Genomic DNA, 8,190 nt, shown 5'->3' with positions numbered 1-8,190 from the left:
ATTGTATTGATGTGACCGATAATATAGATGCACACACCACACATGAAAAAATTTTAAAAATAAGACAAATTAAATCTAAAAATCGATATATCTATATTTTGAAAAATTAAAAACAAATATATTTTTAAAATTATCATAAATTTAAATATTTATGAACCAAAAAATCAAAAATTTATTTATTATTTTTTCTAAAAGCTAAATTATTCTCATTATATAAGATTAAGCCGAATTATAGTTTAAGTAACGGATCAAAATCAATCAATATTATCCATAAATATCACCGTCCAAACAAAATATGATAGGGAACTAATTCAAATTCAACAATGATAAACTCATCGAAGGAATTTTTTTAAAAATTTAAGGCTCTAGTACGAGTACTAATATGTATTGATATGAAAAAATGTGAACATGTGAAAAAGAGAGACGTCAATGCCGACTAGTTATAGTTTAAATTTATTCCTTTAAATATTAGTTTTAAAAAGATTAAAATATATTTTTAGAAATTAATTTTAAGATTAAAATAAATATCTAGAATTAATTTTCTTTACTTGTTTTATAAAAAAAAATTGAATTTAATTTCAAAAAGCTAACATATTTTTTAGTTAATTTAAAAAAAAAAACTAAAATATTTTTTTAGAACTAAGATTCGTTAATTGTATTAAAAATTAGATTTTGATTATTAAAAAACTAAAATAATTTTTTTGTAAATTTTAAAAAGAGTAAGTTATAATACGGTAAAACTCCTCTCATTAAATATTTCTTCCTTTCACCGTTTGATTGCTATGCATTAATTATACACAATTGACAATCATAGTGTATTTGTATTTATTTTATTATATAAAAATTAGATTTCTGTAGTTAATGATAGAATTAACGTAGTATGTTTTTAAGCATATTTTTAAATTTATTTTTTAATTCTTTGAATATAATTTATTATGCTAAATTAATTATATCAACTAATTGATTTGATTATATATTTAGATATCACATAATTTATTATAATTTATATCAATCAATTAATTATAATTTATTATATCGATTATTTTAATTCATTAATTTATAAGATACATAATAACATAAAGAATTTGTCATTTATTTTGATTAAATAATATAATAAATACATATTAATTTAATTAAAAAAATTTTATCTTTTATAATTTGCTATTTATTTTTTTAATTCATTAAATCCAATCAAGTAAAATCAAATAAAATCAATTATACTAATTATTTGTATCATAATAATAAGCCACAATTATACTAATTATTCTAATCAAATATAGCATAGAGAATTTATTACTTATTTTGATTAAATACAATAAATATAGATTAATTTAGTTAAAAAAATTATTGTCTCTTATGTGTTTATTTTTTTTTAATTTATTAAATTCAATCAATAAATCAAATAAAATCAATTATACTAATTAGTTATATCAACTAATTGATTTGACTAATTTTTAAGAGCACTTTTATTTAATTTATTTTATTATTTAAATACATAAATTATAACTAATTAATTATTTAACTTTATTAGGATAAATATATCAAATTCTATTCTTAATATAAAAATACAAATTTTTATTCCTTTCATTTTTATTTTACCACTATAAAAGACCGTATATACTAGAAGAAAATATCATTTGTTTATTAATTACTCTTTCATGAGTAGTTTTTACAATAATTCATTTCCTTTCCATGAGGTGTGGTCGCAAGAAAGCACCATCGTGAACACAAACCACCACACCCTCCAACTCCTATTAACTGGTCTGAGTGTTCATCATTCGAAGTTATATATGATATGTTAGTCCTGAAGCATTCATGAACCATGGTGTTATTATGTATGCATAAATAAGAAAAAAGTACGTATTTGAACTTACTCAAGTCATTTACCTATTTGTGTGGTATATTGTAGTGTAAAATTATTTTTAATTTGTATTGTACAATGATATTATGGTCGAATTTAAGCTTTTACTTTAGAACTGTGTTATAATTTTATCTCATCATTTTCTCTTAGATATCAAGTTGATATATTTTTATTTATTATTATTGAAACGGATGTGATATGAAATTTATAAAAAAAACTCTCGCACTCAATTTATTTTATTATAGTTTTCTATCTCTTCTATTTTTTTATTTTCTTCTTATTCATTTTATATTTTTTAATATCACACAATTTATTATAATTTATATCAATTAATTATAATTCATTATATCAGTTATTTTAATTAATTCATTAATTTATAATATGCATAATAAAAGAAATAATTTGTTACTTATAACATTAATTCTTCTAAAATCTAAATCTAGATATAATTATATTTTTACTTTTTGTTATGATCAAAATATTATTAATAATGAATAATAATTAATTACTTATACTTTTAATTAAAGTGTTTGAAAGATTTTTTTATTTATTAATATTAATTGTTGATTTTTTTTGTAAATAAATTATATTATAATTTTATGTTAGTTCATAATTTATTAACGATTAATCTTCATGAAGATATGTTACTCTAAATTTTATATTTTACAAATATTTTATTTAAATATAATTTTTTGAACAGAAAAATTTATTATTTTTAATAATATCATACTTTTATTTTTTTAATTCTAAATGAATATTTTTATCAAATACTAATTAAAGTTATCCTTTCATTTGCTTTTACTAATCTATTATCTAACTATTATATAAAATTTAAATCATATTAATATATTAAATATTAAAGTTGGCTTGGCTTTTTATTTAGAGTATTTTTTGACTTTTTTAGTCTAATCCACCAAAATTATTCAGTTATAAATAGTCACTTCTATCTTATTTTATATTATTAACTAATTAAAATTACTAAAATTTAATAATACAATTTTATTTTATATTTTTATATTTAGTCTAATCTATCTAAACTATATAATAATCACTTCAATTTTTATATTTTATTATGTAATACTAAATACATTAATAGTAAAATAACATAGTAAATTATCATATTTTAATATTAAATATAAAATTAATATGTACAAAAATTTTAAGCTTTTAAATCAATACAAATCATTGTAAGTAACAACAATACTTATTTATAGCATAAAAAAAGGAATACAGAGTCTTTAATTTTGCATATAAACATTTAGAAACATATTATACAAATGTAATTACATATTGTTAATTTTTTTTAATGGTATAAACTAACACCTCTAGTTTTATTTCATTGTCAAATTAAAAAGAAAGTTATTTTAAAATTAGTTAGAAAAAAAAACAACGAAATTGATAAACAAAATAGTTAACTTATATTATTCTATTAATTTATTTAATATATTAAATTATTTTTATTTATATTAAGATAAATTTTGAATATTTTAAAATAAAAAATATAATTAATCATAATTTGCATATTAAGTTATGTTAAGTACATGACATTTTATTGTTCTGCTTGACGGAGAATAAATGACGGCTTAGAAAATTCTAAGATTTTTAAACTCGAATGTCGCAAGTATAGTCCAAACCGACATGTGATCCCCAATTAAAGTTTAGAAGAGTGTCACAACAATCAAATCAATTATCAAAAGTAGAATCCCAGATCATTTTTTCTAGGACTTACAAATGAATGCACATCATTGGTTAGAAAATTTTGAATTGCTTGCAAAAAAAAAAGTGAAGTGACAAGAATCTAAGAGCAATGAACAATTAACAATTAAATTGAAATAACTAGAATTACCAATAATGTAATTAACTAACTAACAAGCATGCAAAAAAATGATAGCAATAAAAAGGGCATATAACTAATGAATGTGAAATTAAGTTAAAAGGGCGAAGAAATTAAAGTCAGCAAAAAGGAATGATAATCAATCTAAAAACCTTGGCTAGGGGTGAGAATTAGAATTCCTATCCTCATTATCATCTTCAATTGTAATGGAAATTGTCTATTACTCTCAATTAGTCATCATCTAACAATTAAAGAAAAGTCAAATGAGCACAATTGACTCTAGTCTACAATTCCTAATCAAATCCTAGTGAAAGATTAGCTTTAGTAGAGTTCAAGTCAACTAGCAACCCTCAATTACAGATCAACACTAGATTTTGATAATTCAAGAGTCTCCAATTACTCAACACCAAAGCCAATAATAGAAATCTACTCCATAATCATAAGTTACATTTTCACAAACACTTAGTGAACACTAATAAAAGACATCTTAAAATTGAAAAATTAACCCAAATCAATTCTACCCACTATCAATTATCAACAATAATAAACCAAACAACACGTATCAAACATAAAAACGTTAATGCATTAATTAAAAATCAAATCCAACAAGAACCAAAATCACAAGTAAGATAACTTGAATTACAAGATTACTAAGCAAAATTAAATTAGAGAAACTACAATTATGGTAGTAAAAATGAATTTGAACAAGATCTAATCCATGGATTGAAATAAAAATTGAGCAAGGAATAATAAAACCTAGAAACAAGAGTTTCTCTCTCTAGAAGTAAAGACAATGTAATTTTTTATCTAATGGTATGTTGTGCCTTGACCTCCTTCACCCCATCCTATTTTCCTTTAATTAGGATTAAAATTGGGCTAGAAGAGCTTCGGAAATCACTCCCCATATAAGTGATGTGCATGGTACATAGCATGAAAGATAAGTGGCAACACCAAACTTAGTGTGACACTTTCATTTTAGAATGATGCAAGTACGTGGTGAAGATTGAAAATCAATTTGTTGCAAGGCAACACCAAACTTAGAATGCAATCATATGCCAAATTATTAAAAATAAACAAAGCAAGGAAAGAAAATGTTACCTACGGTTGGGTTGCCTCCCAACAAGCGCTCCTTTAATGTCATTAGCTTGACATGGTGTTCTCAACTTTCTTCCTCTTCTTCCAGTTTGTTAAGAGGAATGACCTCAAGAGGAAAGATGAGCCAGTTGATGTCCCGTGTTTTGAGTGCCTCCTAGCAAGCTTTCTTTTGTTGTTAGCTCGAGTGAACTTGCTTGTTGGGGTAGGGGTGGGATGGCTTTTGGTTGACCTCTTCTTCATGAATATTATCCTTCTTTTCTTGGTCATCATCCTCTCTTTGGTATTTTTGTTAATTGCCTTCACTTCTTTGATTTCAAGAGTTGGGTGTTGTGTGATGATTGGAGTGTCTTCTTTATCAAGAGCTTCTTGAATTGGTGGTTGAATGAACTCACCCTTTATGCAACTCTCTGTTTCAATGGAGTGTGAACTCCCTTGATTGACTTTCTCCATTTCTTCTGCATGATTTTGTATTGCTTCCTTTGGGAGTGAGTTTGCATGTTCATTTGTCACTCTCATTAGTCTCTGTGGGTATGAAGCCCTAGGTTTATATACTCTCTAAACCTCCTCCTTCTTCATAGGAATCTCACTTGGTATGGGTGCCTCTTTTTCTTGTTTTCCAATTCCTCCTTTGCATCTATCATTTGATCTTCATCCTCCTTGCTAAGCACCACTTCATCCATGGCCTTGCATTCTTTCCCTGAAGTGTTCTTAATGTCACTTGAAAAGGTATTGGTGGGTTTTACTAAGTATTTAGCAAGTTGGTCTATATACACTTTAATGTTCTTGAAGGTGATATCTTGTTCCTCTCTAAATTTTCTAGACCATTGGATGAAATCCTCCATACTACTATCCATCTTCTCTCCCTCCTCTCTCATGATTTTTGTTTTCTCTCCAAGGCTTTCAAGGAGGTCTTCTAAGGAAGGTTGTGTAGGTTGGTTAGAGTAGTAGGCTTGTGCTTGTCTCTCTACCTCTGCTAACCTTGCCATTGCGGCTTCTAATACATTTTGATAACGGTTGCTGTGTGGTTGTTGGTTGGAGTGGTAAGGGCTTTGTGGGTGATGGAATGAGTTTTGTGGACTGTGAAAAGAATCTTGTGTATAGTGGAATAAATTTTGTGGATGATGAAATGAATTGTATGATTTAGGAAGGAACTTTGTGCTGAGGCATGCTCAAGTGATAAAGAATTTGGACATGTAAAACTAGAAGGTGCGGTTGGATAATTAAGAGGTGATGGCTCTTGATGAATGGGGTATGAATGAGTGAAATCTCTTTGATTTTGATCTTCCCAGCCACAACATGAGTAGTGATCACACCCATCAAAATATGGACCATTTTGTGGCCCTGGGAAGCACCCCATTTCATGTTCTTGATACTCCCACCCACCACGAGCATAATAACGTGAATCATTCTCTGGTGGTGGAAAGTTTCCCATGAAATTTGATTTACTAAAATATGATGGACACTCCATTCTTTCTTGCAAAAAAGCTCTATCTCAAACAATAATCACCAAAAGAAATTGGACTCCCCATTATCATAAATGAGGAATTCTTAGTGAAGCAATATCACAAATAGTTAGTTAGCAAAAGAAAACAAAGAAACAAAAGAAATTAAAGACAAAAGAAAAATGTCTAATCTAGTAAATCAATCAACCGGTAGTTTGTTAATCACAATTAATCCCCGGCAACGGCGCCATAAAACTTGAAGACCGGAATTCACTCTCCATATAAAATGAATCCGTTCTTTGGCAAGCGCACCAAATATCGTCAAGTAATAACCCACTAAGAGTGGGTCGAATCCCATAGAGATTAACGGATTAAGGCACACTATAAGGTTCCACATCAGTTGAGGAGGGGAACAAAGCATGCCTTATAAGGGTGTGGATACCTCTCCCTAGCATGACGCGTTTTGACGAGTGAGTATGGGAGACTTCGGTTATCATCCCTATCGTCAAAGGCAAAACAGTGAGGCCTTGTGTGCCAAAGCGGACAATATCGTGCTAGCGAGTGGTCTGGGCTGTTACCGATGGTATCAGAGCTGGAGCCCGAATCGATGTGCCAGCGAGGGCGCTGGGCTCCCTTAGCGGGTGGATTATAAGGTCCCACATCGGTTGGAGAGGGGAACAAAGCATGCCTTATAAGAGTGTGGATACCTCTCCCCAGTATGATGCGTTTTGACGAGTGAGTGTGGGAGGCTTCGACTATCATCCCTATCATCAAAGGTAAAACTGTGAGGTCTTGTGTGCCAAAGCGGACATGATGAGCAGATAATTTATACGCTTTTTGGCATTGTTTTTAGGTAGTTTTTAGTATGTTTTAATTACTTTTAATTATACTTTTATTAGTTTTTGTGCAAAAATCACATTTCTGGACTTTACTATGAGTTTGTGTATTTTTCTGTAATTTCAGATATTTTCTGGCTGAAATTGAGGGACCTGAGCAAAAATTTGATTCAGAGGCTAAGAAAGGACTACAGATGTTGTTGGATTCTGACCCTCCTACACTCGAAGTGGATTTTCTAGAGCTACAGAAGCCCAATTGGCGAGCTCTCAATTGTGTTGGAAAGTAGACATCTTGGGCTTTCCAGCAATATATAATAGTTCATACTTTGCCCGAGATTTGATGGCCCAAACTTGCGTTCAACGCCAGCCAGAGACCCTTTTCTGGCGTAAAACGCCAGAACTGGCACCAGAACTGGAGTTAAACGCCCAAACTGTCACCCAAGCTGGCGTTTAACTCCAAGAATGGCCTATGCACGTGAAAGCTTCAAAGCTCAGCCCAAACACTCACCAAGTGGGCCCCGGAAGTGGATTTCTGCACTATCTGCACTTAGTTACTCATTTTCTGTAAACCTAAGTTACTAGTTTAGTATAAAAACTACTTTTAGAGATTTATTTTGTAACTCATGACATTTTACATCTCATATTGTATTTTCTACGGCATGAGCCTCTAAACCCCATAGGTGGGGGTGAGGAGCTCTACTGTGTCTCAATGGATTAATGCAATTACTATTGTTTTCTATTCAATCACGCTTGATTCTGTTCTAAGATACTCACTCGTACTTCAATATAGAGAATATGATGATCCGTGACACTCATCATCATTCTCAAACTTATGAACGTGTGCTTGACAACCACTCCCGTTCTACCTGAGCTCAATGTAGTCATTGGGCGACAGCTTAAGTGCGTATCTCTTGGGTCTCTAATCCACGGACCGAGTCTGTGGGATTAGAACCTTCATGGTAGAGGCTAGAACCAATTGGCAGCATTCCTGAGATTCGAAAAGTCTAAACCTTGTTTGTGGTATTCCGAGTAGGATCTGGAATGGGATGATTGTGACGAGCTTCAAACTTACAAATGTTGGGCACAGTGACAGTGTGCAAAAGAATAGAGAGATCCTATTCC

Source organism: Arachis ipaensis, chromosome B9, assembly GCF_059453495.1.
Source record: "Arachis ipaensis isolate K30076 ecotype BB chromosome B9, ASM5945349v1, whole genome shotgun sequence".
Classification (NCBI taxonomy): domain Eukaryota; kingdom Viridiplantae; phylum Streptophyta; class Magnoliopsida; order Fabales; family Fabaceae; genus Arachis; species Arachis ipaensis.
This window is presented reverse-complemented; position numbering follows the sequence as displayed.